Source organism: Corvus moneduloides, chromosome 13, assembly GCF_009650955.1.
Source record: "Corvus moneduloides isolate bCorMon1 chromosome 13, bCorMon1.pri, whole genome shotgun sequence".
Taxonomy (NCBI): Eukaryota; Metazoa; Chordata; class Aves; order Passeriformes; family Corvidae; genus Corvus; species Corvus moneduloides.
This window is the reverse complement of record NC_045488.1, coordinates 1,978,025-2,000,111: the sequence shown is the minus strand read 5'-3', so window position 1 is coordinate 2,000,111 and position 22,087 is coordinate 1,978,025. Positions and strand designations below refer to the sequence as shown.

The 22,087-nt window shown below is 38.0% G+C and overlaps 1 protein-coding gene across 2 annotated transcripts in view; it reads right to left on the bottom strand.

Moving 5' to 3' along the window:
• The window catches only part of SEMA6D (semaphorin 6D), a 225,984-nt gene that overhangs the window by 119,045 nt on the left and 84,852 nt on the right, over window positions 1-22,087 (bottom strand). For both annotated transcript variants that reach the window (XM_032122351.1, XM_032122352.1), the window contains one exon: window positions 12,279-12,359. The gene's annotated coding sequence lies outside the window, so the exon portion shown is untranslated. The remainder of the gene's footprint in view (window positions 1-12,278; window positions 12,360-22,087) is intronic.

The window sequence follows — 22,087 nt, the reverse complement described above, 5'->3', positions numbered from 1 at the left end:
ACCACGTACTGCCCTTACAGCAGGAACAGGTTAGCAGAGAGTCTAATTAAAAAGCTTCCTCTGAGGAAAAAAAAAAAGTGTGCTGGAAATAAAATTTTTAATTTGGAAATTTCAGTGCAGGGTTCTATTTTTGAGTACTTGCAACAGAAGTTTCTCTGCTGGAAGGATTTTTATTTATTTTGTTTGCTACAGAAATCTGTGTGATTAATACAAATTTTAAAAGGCTTAAAACAGCTCAGAGAGCTGTTATTTATACTCTTTTATATATACTCCAAAAGTTTAAGGTGGTCTCATCATCTTCCTTAAAATAATATGAAATGGAATTGTGGTTTTTTTTGGAGAAGTCACTGTTAAGTCTTTTCTGTCATATCCAGGGCACAGGAATTTCTTAAACAACATCTTACTGGGATTACTCCTTGCCTGACCTTCCTCTGTGGCTGCATGGTGAGCTGACAGCTGCAGGGTCTGTCGGGTTTAGGTTCTGGTTATAGACACAGCAGGAACAGCAGCAGCCAAAGGGAGTAGTGGGGAAAATTAATGTTTTTGGGTGCTGCCAGAACAGAGTTCCTGTAAAACTCTTATGTAGCATCCACAGAGTAGTTCCTGTAAAACTTGTGGCATCCATACTGTGATTTTTGTGCTGTGCTGCCAAGCCAATTTTCAAGGAGCCATCAGCCTACCCAAAGAAAGGCAATGAACATCAGCACGCGGTGTTGCACCCTCCCACCAGGCCCTAAATGATACCTGCGATCGCACCTGGCACTCCAGCCCTGCATGCTCCTCCTGATCAGACAGCTGTTAAGGAAGACAGGACCACTACCTAACACCTTATTCCAAACCCAGACCAGCAATGGCCTGCAGCTGACCCAGGAGAGCTGCAGGGCCTGAGCAGGTTGACTTTTTGGTCCGTGCTGCAAGTTTTTGTCCATGTTTGGGGCAGAGTGCTACAGACCCACGAGGGATGATGCTACTTTAGCACCAGTTGCCATGTTGTCTGCTCCTTTCCTAGACATGTTCCCTAGTGTGTGTGTCACTTTCACAGTCAAACGCCACTGGACACAGAGTTATGGCAGTGATTACTATGGAAAATAAGAAACACAAGGACAAATCATTTTAACTGAAGCATCAGCAATGGAAAATGGCAGTCATCCTTAAATGTCACAGTGCCTCCCAGTTGGGCCTGGGCTGTGAAAGGGGGAAAGGACTCCAGAATTGCATAGATCCATTATCCTCAGTGGCTCAGGAGGACAAGCTCATTAGGAACTATGGCTTCATTAGGTAGCGAGAGCTGCCCTGTTGTCAGGTATGATCTATTCCTTATCTTGGATTGTGCCACAGATTTTCTCTCCCACATCCCAACCACAATTGACTACCACACCTCGCTGCTTTTGGTGATGGAGCGTAGATCTTGCTTTAAGAATTATAAGCTAGAGTTTCAGTAATACCACAGGAAAATCTGCTAAACATTACTCAATATAACCCATGTGCAGCTATGCCCTTACTTCTCTCTGGTATGGGATCAGTTGCCAAATGGCTGCAAATAGCAGCAGCACGCATTACAGGGCTAATCTGTGCTCAGGGATTGCACCCACCTGAGTGCACAGTAGCAACAGAAACACTGAACCACACCTCTGCAATATATATTTACCCTTGAAGAGATGCAACATGTATTTACCATTGAAGAGATGCCCACATTTACAATGTAAATAGAATAGTAAAATGAAACCACAAAAACCAATTAAAAATACTATTTTAAAAAGTCACTGTTTTGGACATGCTGGAGGCTACAGGGAAAAAGGCAGGGCACTACTTTTTTCTATGGAAATCCTTTTTCCTTTAAAACTTGTTTTTTTAAAGGCTACATAAATCAGCATTTAATCTCTCATTTTGATATACAGTATTTACAAAGAATCGAAAGAGTCAGAAACAACAATATCTTAGAAAGTTCTATGTTATTTCTTAGGCTTCCAAAAGAAGTGCTCAAATATAATTGCTTAAAGTAAACTTCAAAAGACTCAATACACCAGCAGCTGCGGCAAATACATGGCTTTTTCTATTTTAATTATCTGTTTCTTCTAATAGGTTTTACAAGACTTATATATGAATAGAGATCAGAGGGAGAGACAGATTTTATATTTTACCTACACTATTCTGAAAATGGGGTAATAATTACAGAAATGGCTGAAGCTTGCATGGTGGTTTGTTTGTACAAGAGAAGAACTCCCCCAGTGTTTCTCTTCCCTGAGTTCAATGATTAACTCCACTTAAAACCCAATCCTTGTGTGTCTGTTGACAAAAATCTCTGCAATATAAAAGATTTAATAGCAATACTTGGCATAAAATATTTTGGCAAAATGAACCAAATATCACATCAAACACAGTTGAAAGGCAAACCTCCCAGCCAACAGAGCGGTTTTATCAAACTCCAGATTCCAGTGCTCTTTTATTGTGGCAAACTCAAAATGACTTGTGTCTTATAGAATTTCTTTGGTCAAGGTGAAAGCACTTAAGATATTGTTATTTGTCTTCTTTGCAGAGATGTTGTACATATTCAATTATGGCAAGACTCTCTGCTTCCTTGCTCGAAACTCTAAAATATATTGCTGTCCTGTTTCACAAAATTTAAAGCTGTTGCGATGAATACACAACTTTCATTTGGAGTTAAAAAAAAAACAACCCCAAACCTTTCACGCCTCATTTATTTAGAAGCTCTTTGCCTTATCACTGCTCTAGCTATTTAAAGCACTGCTTTGCTGTTTATCAAAGCCAACTTTCTTCTTTCGCCTTTACATTTTTAAAGAAAAAAAAATTAAAAAGCAACCTTTCCACTGACATTATTCTCATAACACATACCAAATTGATTTGAAAACATTAGATTTGCCAAATTTCTCCTACGTGGTGAACTGGAATCTAAATATGGCTTCTTTATTTATGTAAGTAGAGGCTTATTTATTCAAGAGAAATTTTTGGAGGATTTTTGTAGTGAGTATAGTGAGAGCAGGTAAAATATTTGAATTTTTTGTTGTTGTTGTTGTTGTTGTTTTTTGGAACATCAATTTTCAGGTTAATTTTTGGACATATAATTGAACATAAAGTTAATTATCTGTTTACAAGGACTCCTTTGATGTGTGGTTCTCACTGGAGTGTGTGCCCAGCATCACCCCTGGGTGGGAGAGAGTTCCTGCACTGACCATCCTCAAGTGGCCTCCAGCAGTGGCCAGAGCTCTGGGCCATTTCATGGAGGCTCCTCCATGCATGTCCACCAACGTGGCCAGAGGGAACCTGCAGGATTGGGGAATTCCCTCACTCAGAGGGAGCTTTTGGCCCCTGTTTGTTACAAGAGGCGGAAGTCCAGTTAGAAATGCATCCCATAAACTGGAAATAGGATCTCAGCAAAAATCTCCATTTTCACTTATTTTCAAATTCTCAAAACCTGCTGGGCTGTTACATGAGTCCTGCACATATTTTAAAGTTCGAAGGAAAATCCCTTTGGAATTTTTTATGTTGTGAAAATGGCTGATGTTGGGAGCCTTACATTCGCCTGGGTTATTTACCCCATGGCCAAAACTCCAACACCGTTGTGCCTGAGCCCTCCTGCAGCAAAGGCAGAGCCCCAAAGTGCTGTGATCAAACGCTGGGATCCTGACTGGGGCCAGGTGAACAGTCCCCACTGAAGCAAAGGGACACAAAATTGAGCCAGAGGTAATAGAAATTTTTAAGACTCCATGGATCCTGCAGAGAGCCCTGCACGAAGTCAAAGGCCTGTCTTTCGGGAGTTAATTGAAAAAAGTCCAATAGTTTTTTAGCTGAGCTAACACCACAGAGGTAACGAATTCCACCAGCAAACACATCCGTGCTACCAGAGCACCAAAAGCATTGCACACCTCCCCTGAAATGCTATCTCGTCAACGAGCTGAAACTACATCTGCTCACTGCTCCCCTCCTTTCACACTCATTTCTATCCTGTGCTCTTGTACTGACTACGGGCACAAAGATCAGGTAATTCCTAACCAATTTCCCTTGTGCACACAGGAGCCCATCATCTCTCATCATCCCAGCTACAGGGTATCATGTACATATTGTCTCTTTTGTTCATTCCACCACAATTCACATAATTCTGTAGTTTAAAATTGCTCCTAATTAGGACACACTAATATAAAAATAAAAGAAAAAAAAAATAACGTTATGAGTATGCAATTAAACTTAGAAAACAGACCAGAGGGCAAATGCTTAATCCTTTATAGACACACTGGTGTAAATGTGCAGTTGACTTCTGACATCGGTGGAATACCTCCAAATTTATACTGGCAGAAAGGAGACAATCTAGCCAGCAGTTCCTAAAATAAATAATTGAAATAATAGCTCTTGAAAATCATATCTGTGAAATAGATAAAAATATTAACACGTTGCAAGATCTCCAGACAAATCGGGCAGGATTACACTGCAGTTAGAAGTGATATTCTAATGAAAATATAGACATGAGTTTAGTTTAAGTGGGACATAAGTCTCTCAAATATCAAACATTCTTTTCTCTGCAAGAAATATCTGTGTATTTTCAGTACCTGCACTGGTCTGTGCAATGTGACATCTATTTTTTGTACAGATGTGAAAAACTGGGATGATAGAATTGGTTCTGAAATTGTTTCCTACCAGAGTTGTCCTATTCCACTAAAAAGGATTCAGTTTCTACTTGAATTCTGTTTTAGGCTAAGTCTTGTTTCATTTTATTGTTTATGTTAAGGTGCAAACTTGCACTAATATGAGCTGGTATTTTCACAAGAGCTGTAATATTCTGCCCTTTAGTTATCATAAAATTCTGCATTCTGCACATGTCCTCAGTTAATGTGAATTATTTGTTAGCTGTTAGGTGGATTTATGCTTTTCATCTTAGCCTGAACTTCCCTCATGAGCATTCAGATAAATTATTTTGAAGGCATTCAGGAGCTAAGCATCCAATGGTATTATGTTAATAGTACACAGTATCTACATACATACATCAAATGACTGTGCTATAGTTTACCAAATATTTTGCTTTATTATATAAATACGAGTCTTAGCGCCAGTGCATGAGTTCCTTTTTCTCCTCAGTGTTTAAGATTATTCTGAAGTCCCACTGATGCCCTAATTGAGGTTAAGCATGTGCCTAAGTGCTGCCTGAGATGGGTTCCTATTCCCCAACGTGCTGCTTGTCTCTGGCAGCTGATGGAAGATTGCCTTACTCTTTGCTCATTAATATAAATACAGCTCATCCTCTCTTTCCATGAGCTGTGGGCCACAAAATCACATTTATGATTGTGTTATTTATAGTCATGCACATTTTAGGAATATTCCACGCACCTATTTGTGCAATTATACCTAAAAATGTAGTAATTCACATTTCAAATATTTGGGGGGAAATAGAGATTTCTAACTTTAAAGTGCATTTCAGTGCACACAACAGGGGTAAATTAAGATGAAGCACTGAACTTCAATTCTGTGTTTCCTCTCTTTGAGCTTCATTGTGCCACCTTAATATTGGGTTAACATAGAACGTACATAGAATATTTGTTACGAGATTTGTGAATAAGTGATTCTCATCTCCTTTGTAAGGAAAATTGACTCCATTACAGGAGAGAAGAGACATCAAGCTAACATTACATGAAGTCATAATCCTCTATTGAGACACTGCACAATGACATTGTTAACATTAGTATGCAATATTTATTATAAATAAAAGAGGCTATTGAGGCTTTCAACCCATAATCAGCTCTGTGTGGATGACTTCACTGTAGGAACACAGTGGAGTTATAATGAGGATAAAAGATTTATTTATACCTAAACATGTTCTCATTAGTAATTCTGCACTAGCATGTAACAGATACAATTGAAGGACCAGTAGGGTTTTTGTGTGGGGTTTTTTTTTTTTGTTTCTTTGGGGATTTTTTGTTTGTTTGTTTTAAATTACTACTTATTGTTTGCACTTTGACTATGAACAGTTAGTAAGAAAGAAAATAAAGAAACTAATTAATCACTTCATTGTACTGTACTATTAATTCTCATGAATTAAGAATGATCCATTTTTATGGAATGCACTATCATCCCATCAGTCCACAACATGGACATCCAGTGAGCTGTTAGCTCAGACCTTGGTAAAAAGGGGAACTGCTTTTGAAGAGATCCTACCTGCATATCACAGACATGTCACAAAGCACCAGTGTCATGTAAGATTTCTTATGGACCTGCCTTTATGTTATACTTCTTTCCAAACACCGTATTTTATATTTCTTTTAACAGAAAAGGACTAACCCTCACTTCATGGAAGGCAACCCTCACTTCATGGAAGGCACCCAAATAGTTGCCTACAGACCCCCTTCCAAGATCTCTCATGGAGTTTGGGCTGTCATCTTACAGTCTCTTTGGAGGAAATGAAACTCAGCTTAATTCCAAATCCTCTGCACTACCTGACTTTGTCTTACTAACATAAATCTCTCCCTCCTCCCTGGGGCCTTGATTTACTTTCAGACTAGAGTTTCACATTTACTTTTGCTAGGTGAAACCTAAGAAAAATAAAGAAATGGTTCAAATATATGTGTATATTTCATGTTTGGAAACCATCAGTTTTGTTCAAAACTGAATCTTCTTTTCTGGTTGGTCTAATCCGTCATCTTTAATAACTTTTTGATGTTCTTGAACAGTTCTATTGGTAGAGTCTTTAAGATATTTGGGGATATTTCACTACTAATGGACTTACAGTACAAGCAGTGTCATGTTTATATATAATTTGGTGAATATTCTCTGTGTAACAAGAATCCACACCACAACCACTACTTAGCAGAATCACCAGGAATAAATGTTAAAGTAATGCATTTTTTATCTTAGAAGAATGAAGTTCTTCAGGTATTCATTTCTCATCTTGGGAATTACACTGACATGGTTCATCTCTTTCTCAAACTGTGTTTGATTACATGTAAGCTAACAGAAAAGAAAACCTTATTCATATTGAAAAACAAATCATTTAATTTAGAACCACTCAGCTCAGGAGAGAAAGTTCTTAACAACAATTACTGAGACATCTGAAGGATTCTACTCCACCTTTAGATGTAGATAAAAAAATTTTACTTTTTCTGTTAATTTCAGCAACAAAATCTCAAAGCTCTTTCTTGAAAAAGACTAACTCCTTGAGAAATACTCCTTCCTTAGCATTCTGTGGTCTTAGTCTTCCCCTTTTGTTCTTTGTATAAAATTTTATTTATTCTACTGAAAGTGGGATTTTAAAGAAATAAAAAAAAGCTTGAATTTTTAAAACCAAGACATTATTCCTAGCCAGATCTGCTTAAAGGAACTAGCTGTAAAAACTTAACACAGCTGACATAAGTTTCTTTCATTTCATATGCTCTTTCTGTCACCATACTTATAAACCCACAGGCTCCATTTAAACAGATACAATGCTGACAGCAAATAAGTTCCTGTTACAATGTAATGGAACAAAAAATACAGAGATTGTATGAGTTTCATGCCATAAATACAATGTCCTGTTTAGATCTTACAACCCTAAGTTTTTTTCCTCAATCGTGTCAAAGTGCCTGAAGTGAACAGAAAGATGAGTTTCATAATTTAGATTAAATTCTTCCCATTAAAAAAAAGTAAATATTTGCATAAACATAATATGATACAAGTGGACAGTGTAGATTTTCAGACTATCCCTTTAGGATACAGATTATGAGCTTCAGCACATGAAGTGAAATTTTTTAGAAGTATTTCCGAATATATAATTTCAATTATTTTGTGCCAATGATGCACAACACAACCAGGCTTAGAAGGTGGCCCTTACTAGCTCTGCTATCAGTCAAGCTCTTAACTCTTTAACCTACAAGGGCCCAGACGAGGTCCTACTAAATGCAGTTTCACCAGAAACCAGACCCACAAAGATCTTAAATTCACTTATTGAACTAAAATTATTTTCTTCTGATTCATGCATTTTTCAGGCATAAAAATAACCCAGTTTTGTTTCTTTAATGGGTTTTTCACAGTAATCTGGGTGGCTGATGCATCTGCAATCTGACAGAACAGATATCTCTTTTTGCAGAGTGTGTGTAAGTTTCCCCATCTATCTCAGAAAAAGTCTTACAAAGCTGTTCAGAACTCAGCACACGTTCTTTCCTCTTCACAACTCATTTTCCTTTTTTTTTTTTGTGACAACCTAGGCAATAATTCACAGCTCACTGGGTCTCCTAAATAACCCCCTTTATATTTACATGGTAGGCATTCCCCCCATTACCCTGCGGGATTCAGCTGTATTGGCAGGCAGTCATTAGGAATTCTTAAGACCATGGAGGTTTCACATCCCCTTCTCTAGTGTCTTTGAAAACACCCTGTATGGTTACAATCTCAGCAAATATATAGAAAATCTCGACAATTTAACAATAACATAAAATGTGTCATTTTGTAATTTCTAAGTGGTTCCTTCTTTGGGTCCCATCCAGACTCACACATGAAGCCTTTATAGCTCAGAAGCATTTCTCCCAATGGAGGATTGTTATGTTTCTTTCTTTTGCTAGAAAAATGAGCAAATCACACCTGCTATTGATGAATGGTGAAAAGTCCTTTTAGGAAACACAGATGAATTAATATAGAGGTAGTAAGTGATAAGCATTATGAGAAAGAGGCTGAAATGTAACTCTCACAGAAGTGAGATTTGCACTAGAAGGTCATTTTTTTTCACCAGAACGACATGACCTGAGTACAACGGAAGAGCCAAATTCTCAGGGTTTATGGTCTGGTTCTGACTGAGGAAGCTCCCTGCAACTGACTTCCTCCACTGCCTATGGAAAATCACTAGAGGCACAGCTCTACAGCCTTGCCACTGACATCTCTCAGCTGGTCCCTCACTCCTTTCCTTCCCTAACACACGGATTCCAGGAATAACAACACCTCCTCAAATCCTTTAGTCAGTGCCAAGTTCTATTATGGAGGCTTGGAGGAATATAAAAGGAGAAAATAGAGAAGTTGGTTCATATTAACAATACTGCTGCTCAGTTCTGGGAACTCCACTTGTTCTGAAGAAATCTCCAAACAAACCTGGAGTAGCACATTGCCAATCACACCCACAGCAGTTTGCATCCCATGAGCCTTGAACTGACACAAATGTTCAAAATTTGATCTATTGACTGCACGGATAAATATTTCAAATTAATATATCAAGAGGCTTACACCAGCAAAAACTCTCAAGGAAAGTGATTTCATTTTGAAGAAATAAAAAGAATACAACCACCCTTTTGTTTACAGTTGGACTATTCTCTTTTTAGCATTATCTGAAAGTTTAATTGGGGTATCTGTTTCTTTGATGAGAACCAGAGCCTGCATGATACAATGCCTCGTATGTGTCACATACAAAGTTATTAGATATGTCCAGATTTAAGGAGCGGATTCTGAGTAATTCTTAAAATTAGAGCCATTCACACTGATCCAGAAGCCGTGACAGAATATGAAAAGTATGCAGTGACAGTTAAATCTGCAATGTCACTGTTCTTGGTAGCACAATGAGTAAGTCTTAAAAAATTAGTATATCTTAAATCTTTAAGACCATAGCCACTTCAGTATTTGTTTCCCATGCTTACAAAGTCCAAATAACATGCTCTGAACAATTCACTACAACAACTGTAATGAAAGAATAGGGTCCAAACCCCCCCAAATCGTTTGGAATTTCCTTTAATCAAAGTGAGTAGTTCTTACATTTTTTCTTATGGAATCCTGTAGCTTCTGAAGATTTCTCTTTCACTTTTAAAATATCTGCAGAATTAAAATATCTGCAAAATATCCCTTTATCATTTTAAATGCATCGGTAATGCTTTTTAAAAAGCTGATTATTTGTTTAAAGTTCAAGTAATAGAAGTAATAAGACTCTATTGAAAGAAGGCCTGGGTGCAGAGTGGTATTTTTGGATGCTAATCGGTCATGTGTACCAGCCATTCACGAAACACACGCCAAAAACACTCCAAAGTGTTCAGAAATGCCTCTCTAAGTCATAAATCTTTTACAGGTAAAATTATGTGAGAGAAGGAATAGAAAAATCACATTCAACATCTGGAGTCAGATGAGTTTACTGAAGTAAAATTGCAAAATTAAATTCAGATGAACTTAATTAAAAAAGGGATCCAATTTAATATGGACATTCATCAACTTCTCATTGAAAATCTTTCTTGCCTCAAGAAAATAGAATAAAGTATGAACACAAAACCCATATAACGGCTGAAATGAAGTGTGAAGGGATGGTCAAATAAAGAAATGCAGGAAGAAGGAACACTTTTTTCCTCATTTTCACAGACATCCATATACACACTTTCCTTTAATTGCACAGAATATTGAGCAGTTCAGCAAGCGAGCTGGTCACCAGCATGCCCTGAAGGTCCTCACTCCTTCTGAGGCATATGCTACGTATTTACTGGGAACATGAATATGCAAGTTCCTCTTTCTCTCTCCCTGTATGTTTTTCTAGTTGGCCAAATTTTTCTCCTAGCTCCTAAAGGACTTTATCTAACCCTGTTACAGTTTTTAGTGCCTAAATGTCCATTACCTGAGTGGCTCCTGCTGAAGTGAATGGGAGTTTTGTCACAGGGCTGCACCTCAGATGACTTAAAATGGATTTCATTTGCCTCAGCTAAGAGACAACAAATGCAGCTCTCTTGTTTTCCTTTGCTAGGTCACTACTGTCTTGCTTTTTTTCAGGGGAAGAAGATCTAGTAGTTTAGTCCAGCCACTTCTGGCTTTCATAAATTCTGTCTGTCAGAAGAGCATTGACTTTCAACTCTCTAGGCCACAGTGCTTACAGATTTTAGTAATGTCAAACAACAATTTGAAAAGTTAAGAATAGTGTTGTTAGGGTCATATTATTTGCTTACAAAACTGTCTTGATAATTTGTTGTTCTGCACACTGGTTATGTGATCAAGTAACATGATATGAATGCTGTATTCTTTTATTTCTAATAAAGAACATTGCTAGAACAGTATGCTCTGAGGGAGATACTGTCCTTTATTAGAAACACATTCCCACATTATAAAAGTCACCCAGCAATAACAAAATGTAATCTGTCTTGAGGATTCATGATAACACAGCATTATGCTCATTTTTTGTATGAATAGAGCATGACTGAATAGGAATGCTATTGTTGTTGAATACATCTTTAAACTGAAGCAGAGATTTTATTGAAGTATTTGGTTAATGATAATAAATTGCTAGAGGAACATTTCCATGTCAGAAAAGTTCTTGCTTTTGCAGAGTAATCTAATTCAAAAAATATATACTTCAATAGCCTGTAACTGTAAGGACTTGGAAGTGCTGGTACTTGACATCTGTATCACAGTGATCTAAAAGCAGCACGGGCACGACTGGCCACGCTGAGTCCAAGGGCTGGCCAAGCCCTGCCTCCAGCAGTGGCCCCTAGAGCTGCTGAGAGCAGCAGTGGCACATGCAGTGGGGTGCCCTCCCATGCCTCCCCACACTTCCTACCTCCCCAGGGACCAAAACACTCCATGAGGTATATGGCATGACAGGGAGAATAATTCTGACCACAATATTATCACAAATAGTATAATCTAAAATTAGGCCCTTCTTCCTGAAAAAGCTGAGCACTTAAGCACCAACATTGAGCTCCTGTTGAAGAATTATTCCACTCTACCCAGCTACCATGGAAGGTCTATTCCAAATGATGCAAAACTACAGCAGAATCCAGCTGCTGCCTCTTCCCTCTCTTTTACAAAAGCTGGGAAATCATCTCTGCAGCAGGACTTCTGTGCTTCAAGATGCAGATAGATTAAATCTCCCTACAATTTCTCCACAGCAGTATTTGAAAATCTGACTCAAGGTTTGATCAATCAGAGTAGTTACAACAAAGAGAGCATTAGAAGGGAAAAATAATTTGTAATTTTACAACTTATTGCTTTGTTTTCAGCAAGAAGAAGCCACTGGATTTCCTTTTGTGCATTTTACTTTCTCTTTGGAGTCTGCCCAATGGTTACATTCTCCAAAATGTACAATGTCAAACCTTCTGAGAGCAGTTACATTAGTAGAAAGGACAATAAAAAAGGCCTTTTGATTTTAGTCTGACAAAAATTGCTCAGAACTTGTGTCCTGAGCTCCTGAGCTCAATCTCTCAGAGATCAATATTTGTTCTTATTATCTCTCTATCGTTGTATTGGTCAAGGAGAAGTGCTTCATCTTTCACACAGATTCAATTTTAGTGTAACATAACAGAAACCAGTAACATTCTAACGTGGTTTACTATGACATCTTTAGAACTTACCACTGAGACCAAATGTGAAGATCCTTAAATTGCTGGCATCAGTGTTCCCGTAAACTCTGGCACAGTTTCAGATGGGTTATCCTGCCAAAAGTCAGAGGAAAATATTCATCAGACAGATGATTATTTTTAATCACACTTACCCAGTACCCGTGAAAGCCTTACTTTATAAATGCCTACTGCAGGTTTAATGATAAGACCACTACAATAGCTCTGAATGCAACACACCTGCACATTGACTTTTCAAGTGCCTGTGAACCTGAATACTGATTCTCACAGGGTACTTTCTATGGAAAAACTGTCCTTTTATGAAAGCAATCCAACAGATTTTACCAGAAAAAAAGTAACAGTGTACTGCATTATAAGTTTTAATAAACTTCAATAGAAGAATGCCTCCTGGAAAAAAAGCAAACAAACAAAAATGCACACAGTTGGCCAACCCTAAATTAACGAAGCGTACAACTCATACGCAGTTCATTTTCCTTTCAGATCAAAGGGGTTTTGAAGTTCAAATAAATTTGCCTCCTAATAGTTTTAGTACAGGACTATCTCTCTTAACATCTGAAAAATAACATTCAGAGTTGGCATTTAACAGCTTATTTGTACTGCAGCACTTCAGGAACAAGCAAACACGTAATTTCTACCATATGTAGAACATTTCTTTCATTAAAGTACTGCTATTTCTCGACAGAAAAATAGACTTAGAAAAACTCCAGCAAAAGGATTATTTTAAAAAAATACATGTATAACATAATTATTTTTGCATAAATTTGCATATGGCACAGTAAATACAAATATGTACACGTATGCATTTGTTTCATTAATGTTTGTATGGTTATTTTATACACTGTTTAAATTACTTCTGTTTAGGAGAACATGAAAACTATCTTGAAGTGAGAGCAAAGAAGAAATGGAATTGGTGACAAGAAATACATAAGCAGGTGGAGCAATGTTCTTGGGTCAGGCCAGTTTTATGAACTTGTAGCACTCAAATCCAAGTTGTCTCTCTACAATGACGAAGCAAATTCCAAACAATAAAAAAAACTGTAAGGAGCCAACATCAAGCCCTAGTTGAATACAGAGGGTTTCCACGTCTCTCCTTCCCTCTTTGACTCAAGCTCCCAGTGAAAATATTACCATTTTCACTATACAACAACAAATTCCTTAGAGTGAGATTTTCAAAGACATGTAGGGAACTGGGTGTCTAATTCCCCCAAGCAGTTTTGAAAAGTGCATGATAAATATACTATATAGCTCCTTATACATCAAACAATATCCCAGTGGACTTCACATTAATCTTTAATCTAGACACTTTAATCTTCAGATCTTCATACAATAATCTTCAATGAAAGGTTCTTTCAGGGAGTTTACAGTATATTTAACACAATTTAAAAGCTACAAGTGCATTGCCCTAGCTGCTAATATCCAGAAAATGTTTTATAAATTAGATCAACCACAACCTGGCCAAGGTTTCTGTATTTTTAATATCATTGGAGGGAGATTACAACAAAAGGGTGCTGGAGGGAATGACTTAGGTGGTTAAGCACCCCAGAACCGTAGCTGCTGATCCCAGAGCTTATTCAGCGTTTCACTTTTTCCAAGGTAAGGACTTGCATCTCTCCATAGGTAAGAAAACAGCATATGTTACCGTGTATACTACTCTGTTCTGGCAGCTCTCTCTGTGCACATCTGGACATGGACATAGTTTCCATATCTGTATTTTTGCCAAAAATATTAACTGCTAGAATAGTGTGCCAGGCCCATTCTGCAGGGATATAGCCATGACTTCAACTGCTCCTGGCCTTTAACTGTTCCCTTCACTGCTGTTTACCACAGCTCCTCCGAGTTCTACTCACGAGCAGGACTCCACAACATCGGCCCTCGCTAAATGCCCAGTGGAAACACTCCTCAGGATTTGTACAGTGGATTGAGGACAAAAGGCAGTAGGTCAGTATGAAGTAAGAGGGAAAAAAAAATAGAAGATAACAACCATTATGACAAGCAGTACTTTCTGCAGGGAACCTGGTAAAAGCACATTTTGAGGAGAGATTTGAAGAAGCAGCTTTGCAGAAGCACCTGAAGTGTTCCAAAGAAGGCACAAAGGTTCTGCCTTGAAAACAAGAGTAGAGGAGGAAATCAACACAGGGTGGAGAAAGGAAAAATGAGCTGCTGAAAAGAGAAAAGGGAGCATCACCTGAGAAAAATGACCAGTAAACAATATGGCCAAAAACAACAAAAAAAGGAAGAAACTAAGAAAAGTACTTTTCTAACATCATTATTTGAGTTAGGTAAGGTAATCTTGGGTAAAGTAATTGGGTAAGGTAATCTTTGGCTTCCCTGTAACGTCCTACAACTGGAGATGTGAGAAGGCAAATTCACCAAGGAGCACAGGGAGGAAAGGGTAGCACTAAGGAAGCCAAAAGAGGAGAGCATTGCAGTATGATTATTGAAGTTAAAACAGCTGATTGATTCACAGGGTCAAAGGTGGAGTCCCCAGTCTGATTAGACTGGAGAAAGTTACTACAGAGTGCTTTGAGCAGTTCCCATTGACTACAAGGAGTGGGAAGTAGATGGAAATGACTGTAGCGTGCTCCATGCATTCAGGGATGAGAGCCTCTTAGAAGGACAGGTTGGATAAACCCTGGGATGTTTTCAGTAAGTGAAAGGCTAAGGCAAGCTTGAAAATTTGTAAGAAAAGAGAAAGAAGAGAGTGACAGAGTGGAGGAAAAAAGGGATCAGATGGGGAAATGCATAAGGAGGGTGAGCAGAGGACAGCAGTTGGCAAACTTTGTAACTTGTGAGAGGCTAGAGGACTGTTTCAGAAACAGAGCAGCCAGTGAAGGGAGCAGTTATGAAGATCATATGTTTATCATTTCTCACTGGGAAGAAATTGCCAAGATCCTTCTCAGAAAAAGAAACTGTGGTGGGAGAAGAGGCTTTGAGGAATGAGTCAAAGGTGGTGAAGAGGAGATTAGTACTGTGGTGAAGATTTCAATTACAGTAGGTAGGCAACTGATAGAATTGAGAAAAAAGAGTGTCTGTGCTATGGAGTGAGTCAGCCTGGTCACAAGGTTCCTCTGCTAGAAATACCCAGTTGCACAAAGCAACAAGCAGAGAAAATATCTATAGGAACAGTGGTCTTGGCGGCTTTGAGAGATTCAGAGAGAAGGCAGAAGCTGAACTCAATCAATTCAAGAACATCACTTGCTTTTGTGCAAGGAGACCAAGGGAAGAGAGACAATAAAGATGTTGCTGGGCATTTTCCACCCTTGCTAGACCAAGTTGTAAGTGGGTCTTTATGGAAAACTCGTGTGTGTCTCTCACAGGTGAACAGAACTTGACAAGTGGATGAATTTAATACACCATGAAGTTCCAGCACTTCAAAAATGATTGCAGGTCCACAAAAGGTCTCTGAATACTGGGTTTATATTCAGACATGACACCTGAACCGGCTGAAAAATATGGGCATATTTGTTCCACTATGCTTTTTATCTCAGAAAAATACTATGATTTGTACTTTGAGGAAAAACATATGAAATATTTCATATTCATGGGACATATTTCAGTGTGAGGACATGAAGAGTTGGTGATTTGGGTTCAAATTTCCATTTTTTTTCATGGTCAAGTCTATTCTAAGGCTAGAAAGACGCATATCACATTTCTGGCAATGCAGATGGCTTTCAGCACAGAGTTTTGATCAGAGGCAGCAGCGAGCCCCTCAAAATATTGTCAGAAAAATGGCTGATACAATGGCTGAGAAAGCTATTTCTATATTTCCATGATTTCTATAAGGCAAATTCATAATCCTGGGAAGCAAAGAGAACTTGGGGATTATAGGGGCACTTATGGTCCAGAAAGCTTAGTGAAAGTAAACTACTGCAAGCACATTTAAAGGGAAACAATCAGCTGAGAGGACACAATTAATGATTCCCTAAAAATGAAATTTATATTGCAAATCACAAGGATCTGTGATGGTAGTCATGACTCCAGCTTGCTGAGTAGTGTGTCACAGATGGTATCAAGTACAACAAAGAGAAAGTCCTTAGCAAGAGGAACATTAATCTCAAGAAAACACTGACACTTTCAAAACACTTTCAAAAATTTATAGATAAGAAAGAGAAACTAATGTTTGAACTGGTAATACCCTAGAAGTTCTCTAGGAACCCAGTGCTTAATTTTACACCTTGACTTCACTGAATAGATTATCATAAAATACTCATTAATTTATGCATCATTAGATTAGTCTGTACAAACTATTTTTGTGACACGACAGAAGAAATCCAGTAGCACCAAATACAACAATTTAGAATGAGATTTCTCACCATTTTTCCCTCTCCTTCATGAATTTACTCTTTTTCTATTTCCATGTAAATGCACTGAATTTAACAGAATTTTCCAAAATAGTAACAATAAATTTTTATTGCTTTAGATGTATATGCATACATCAAAATGCTACATCTAGGCACCTTGAATAAAAATTGGTGTTCATGCTTCACTACGAAGAAATGCAACTCAGTGTAGCAACATCTGCTAGTACATCTAACAGTGGAGTAAAACACTGGAAAACCACTACTGGTGTTATTTCCTCAAAATAATGTAAATCCAATGTCGAATTGGTTATGTAACTCAACTGTCACAATGTTTCCTACAGTACAGAAAAGCTGCATTTTAATGTTTTATGAGGGAAGGAGAGGAGGTGTGAGGAGATGTGAGTTCTGTTTAACACTAAACTGCTTTTAATGCTGTGAAATATGTGGAAGCAAGGTTAATTGAAAACCTGAAGTAATATAAAAATAGGTTCAGCCTTTAACATAAATACATATGGTGTATAAAGCTCCACTGAGCCCAGGTGGATAAGTGAACATTTTCAATGCACATTAGTTGGAGAAACGAAGAAGTAGAAGCAGATAATAAGTATTACTAAACAGGCATATTCTGAAGGTCTGGAAGAAAGATAGAAAACCACTACCATGGAAACATTTTATAGATTATTTCTCCTTCCCACCCAGAGAGTACTGAGTCCCTCACTTCTCTTTAGTTACTGGCTATGGTTATCATGGCCCCAGGGAAAAGGGGGTGGCCTTCAGAGACAGACTTGAAGCAGAACATCTGGACTCCCCCATAAAGACACAACATGAGTGAGGTACAGGATTTCACACAGCAGCTCCTTTCTGCCTCAGCACTCCCACACCCTGCAGGAGAGAAGCCCAGGACCACAGAACAGAGGAACATGCAGGTCTGCCTCTGTCCTGCAAGGATAGTTCTCTCTCCTTGGGCAAGCTTTTATTAGGCTGGAGTTATTCACGATCCCCAAGAAAGTGTAGGAATCACAGTCTAAATATGCATTAACAGCATGATGTATCCCATTCATTCTTAAAAACCATTTAATTATAAGCATATATATCTCTCTGTCTCCATAAAGAGATATATAAATGTTTTTTCATTGCCACACAAAATGATTCCTGCATTTGGTTCATCTACTACAGACACATGTGGTAAATGCCCGTGTTCTCCGTTACGCTGTCCCAGGCAGCATCAAGCAGCTGATACCCCAGGCCAGGCACACCTGAACCTATCGGAAGCTGTATTCTTTTCCATTCAAATATTACTAATCTCTTCCAAAATTTAACTGTCCCCAGTTCTCCAAAAATCTGCCCTTTCTAACATAACTCAGCTTGTTTCACTGTTATTGCTACCTGGTCTCTGTTCCAAAAGGATACAAACTTCCTACCTTCTCACTACCAAATGTACACATTTAATGTGACTCCCAGGCCAATCAGTCAGAATGATAGAACTACACTAAAATATTGAGGCAGAGAAACTTCTTTACAAAGGAAAATTCCTGAAAAGGTACTTTTTATCAAGAAGTGCAAACCTCCAAATAATAATGACACATACCAGATTAAAGAAGGGCTATTACTTATTTTGTAGAAGTGATATGCTACAATTTACCATTTAAAATAATAGCTAATTGAGAAACTTTTCTTTTATCATGTCTGATTTAAGATGTCTTTAACATATTATAGCAATATTATGCTTTCCTATGTTTGAGAGTAACGGACAAAAACACCACTCCCACATTTGAAGACCATGCCTTAAGTACAATAATATATTAAAGTCTGAATGCACAGGAGGACGTATTTGAAAAGCAATGCTTGTATTTCATTAGCTGCACCCCAACCAACTTAATTGCATGTGTAGAACACACTCATTTAAATGCAACTGCATGTGTGACATAGCTTTAAAAACTCTGGCTTAAATTAACAATAATTTTTTGTACTTTCATTTTTCTTGCCACTGATTTACAAAGGACTATCAAACCCCTTTGATTTCATAGTTTAATAGCAGCATGTTTTGCTGTTAACAGGATCTGAAATATGTATTCAGGCAAGGATTCAGCACTTTCCAAACCCCAGTTTGTGAGCTAGAAAACGTCTAAACTGAAACCATTTCTCCCTCTTTACAAGGCAGTCAGCTCACATAACCAGATGTTGATAATCACACTGAATTATAACTCAGAAGTTATTAGGTTAACAGTTCAAGAAGAAACACCCACAATCAAAGCAGCGAATTCAAGCTTGTTTTTATCTAGTGATTTGCTACAAAAAGGGTGTACTACCAGCTACACCACTTGGTGTTGCAGACCTGTCTGTCACTCATTTTTGAGGCAGCCTTTTGCTTTTTTAAGACAGGAGCCCAAACCAATGAAGCCAATGGAGAAGGGTATCTGCTCCAAGAAGGATATGCCCACATCTCCATGAACCTTCCACAGAAATGCTCAGTCCCACAGACTCAGCATAGCAGTTCCTTGCTGTAGGCCCAATTTTTTCTCCAAATCTACCCTTCCAAACCTGGCTCTAGACATAAAGACGTGTGTTTTTGGCACAAAGACACGTTGGTGTGAATAAGTGTTTAAGACATCACTTTCATTCTTAATAAAATTAAAACTCTACAGCTTGAAAGTGAAACAGTACGTCAACAAACACTTATTTTTCATCTTACATCTGCATGCATAGTGACTTCAAAGGCATATTTAGGTACTTCGTCAATTTCAGATATTCCCTTTGAAAATGCATTTCAATGAATGTTACCCTTTTCTATAGAGATTTGGCTAAACATTTTTGTTACAGCAATTTGTTTAGCACGGTAATGCAATCAGTGTCCCAGGAGGCTCATCCTTCACAAGATGCCTACCTGCAGTTCTACCTGCAAAGTTATATTATGGCATCTTCACAGCTAACAAAGTACAGAAACTGTAAGGCATAAAGCAGCACAACCGGCTGCCAGAGGCTGTCTAAAGAAACAACCAAAAAAACCCAACCAAAAATGCCCCCCACCCCAATTTTCAATAGAAATATTCATGCTATGACAGTGCTTCATTTCAGGAAGCAGTGGGCATAAGCTGTATTGCTCATTCACTTGCAACAAACAGTGAGGAGATTCCATGAGCAGTTTCTATTTCCTGGAGAAAGCAAAGAGCATTACTGCTTTTCAGAGGAAAGGTGAAACAGTAGTGATCAAGCTGTGAACTGAATAAATATAAAGACTATCAAGTGATTTACTATTCTTACTGCAGCCAGCTAGCAACAAAGTCAATCTCTTTTGCTGAGGCAGTGATTAGTGACTGCAGTTGACCTGTGGTACCTACTGCTTTCAATCCAATGGTTTGCACATTACATTAAAGGCCGAACTTACAGAACAATATATTTATTCCTCTTGAAACCATTCCAGTTTTTTTCAAAGATCTTATTTTTACAAAGTGCTTAAGTAAAGGACTACATATAATTAAATAATAACTGAAAATAATTACCAGCAAAATCATAATATGGGTCGCATTTGCATGTGTTTACATATAGATGGCTGATAAAGAACCATGAGTCTAAATCAGAATCTTGCTAAAGTGGACTTATAAGCAGGTTTTATTCTTTTTTTTTTCCAGTATCCTTGAAATAATTTGGATATTAGACACCTATTCTTTTTAATAGCCAGGCATTTATTTCCATTTTGTAGCTATCACATGAAGCTCTTTTTATGCTCTTTTTACAGTTCAGCTCTTCTACTGAGAGATAACTGACAGGTCTTAGAGGAAGCAGGAATCTACAGGCTTCACATTTACTATCACATCAGTTCAGTTCTGGGGCTGATTAACATCATTATGTTACACCTTGTGGCGTCCCATATGTGACAGGTGCCTTCTGAGCACCATTAAAGGTATCATCCCTTAAATTAACTGTGTCAGGAACAGATAAAAAAAGCAACAGATAGACACTGGCAAGGCAGGAGGAAAACAGACACATGCCATGATCAGATTAGCAGTGGATATTTTCCCCTGTAAGAAAACTTCAACGGTACTGATATTGCATTTTTACACGTATAGTTTCTAGAATCTTTTTCTCCATGTACAAATATGAAGATGTATTTACACTGCCAAATAAAATCACAACAGTTTTTGAGTAAGAATCAAGTGTCTTTATCAATCCCTTTATGAAAATAAACCATTGGGAGTCTGGGATATCTCACAGAACACCTTGGCTCTCCACCATTTTTGCTGATGGATGAAGGCACTGCAGTGGGATTCAAACTCCTTCAGGAGAAGCTCATACTGAAAATAAGGGACCAAAACTTAAGTGTACAAGGTTAACCTGTCATCCTAATCATCTCAGTATGAAGATGCTACACTGAAATCATTAACAAAATGTTCAGTCTCTTAAATCTTTATGCACAGCAGGCAAATACAAGTTTTAGTTCAACAATTTCAAACATGTTTGTACATTGTTGCGGCTTCAAGAGTGCTGAAAGCTATTTACTTATGTAAATCTTGAGATTTGCTACACAAAGAAACAGATGCATGTGACATTTGCAAGGCAGTGAAAATGAAGTGTCACATGTTGGCCTGGGAAACAAAGCTTGGGGGGAAAAGAAGGTGTGCCATATTACACCCAGCCCTCAACCCTGAAGGGCTGAAGGACAAACTGAAAAGGAAATCTTGGCAGCTACAGCAAATCACAAAGTGAGAACAGCAGTATGATTTTGGACAAACCTCACAACTATATTTGTCACCAGAGTACTTTCTGCACAGGGACAGTCTCACATATATTTAAAAATTAGATTTTTTTTTTCACCTTTAAGATAAGGAATCAATAAATTATTAAGAAATCCTAACTCATCAAGAATCACAAAAGAGAACCAGAGAAATGTTTTGAGGACTGGAGAGAAGATCTTTAGGTCTCCAGTATTCCAAGAGCTGTATCTGTTACCTATACGCAAAAGAAGATTGGTGACCATAACTGAGAAAATACTTGTTACAAAGAGGTTCTTTAATACCAAGAAGAAAGGGATAATAAGATCTAGCTGCTAGAGGCAGAAACAAAGCAAATTAGAGTTACAAATACAGCTCCCTTTTTCTTAAATTAACCATTAGAAACTGTAAGGAGGAGCGGTGCATTCACTAGTAAATTGGATTGGGTATGGCTTAGCACTTGTTTCAGTTAAAGAAACCTATTAAAACTCATGTTGCTGTAGCCAGGTGGAATGCCATGATTTATGACATACAAGGAGATCAGATCAAGCCTTTAATGAAACTGCTACAAGCTGTAGGCTGTGGATCCATGGGTCTCAGGATTTTGCCTTTACTACATGACAAGTGCACGTGAACCTGTTAATGCTGGAAGTGGTATTGCCTGGTACATTTTCCACATACATTTAATAAAAACATCTGTGCAGGAAATGCTTCCCAAAGGACATACTCAGAACTTGTTTCAGGGGGCATAAGCTGTTACTCAGGCTTTGACCATTAATATATATGATTCCAT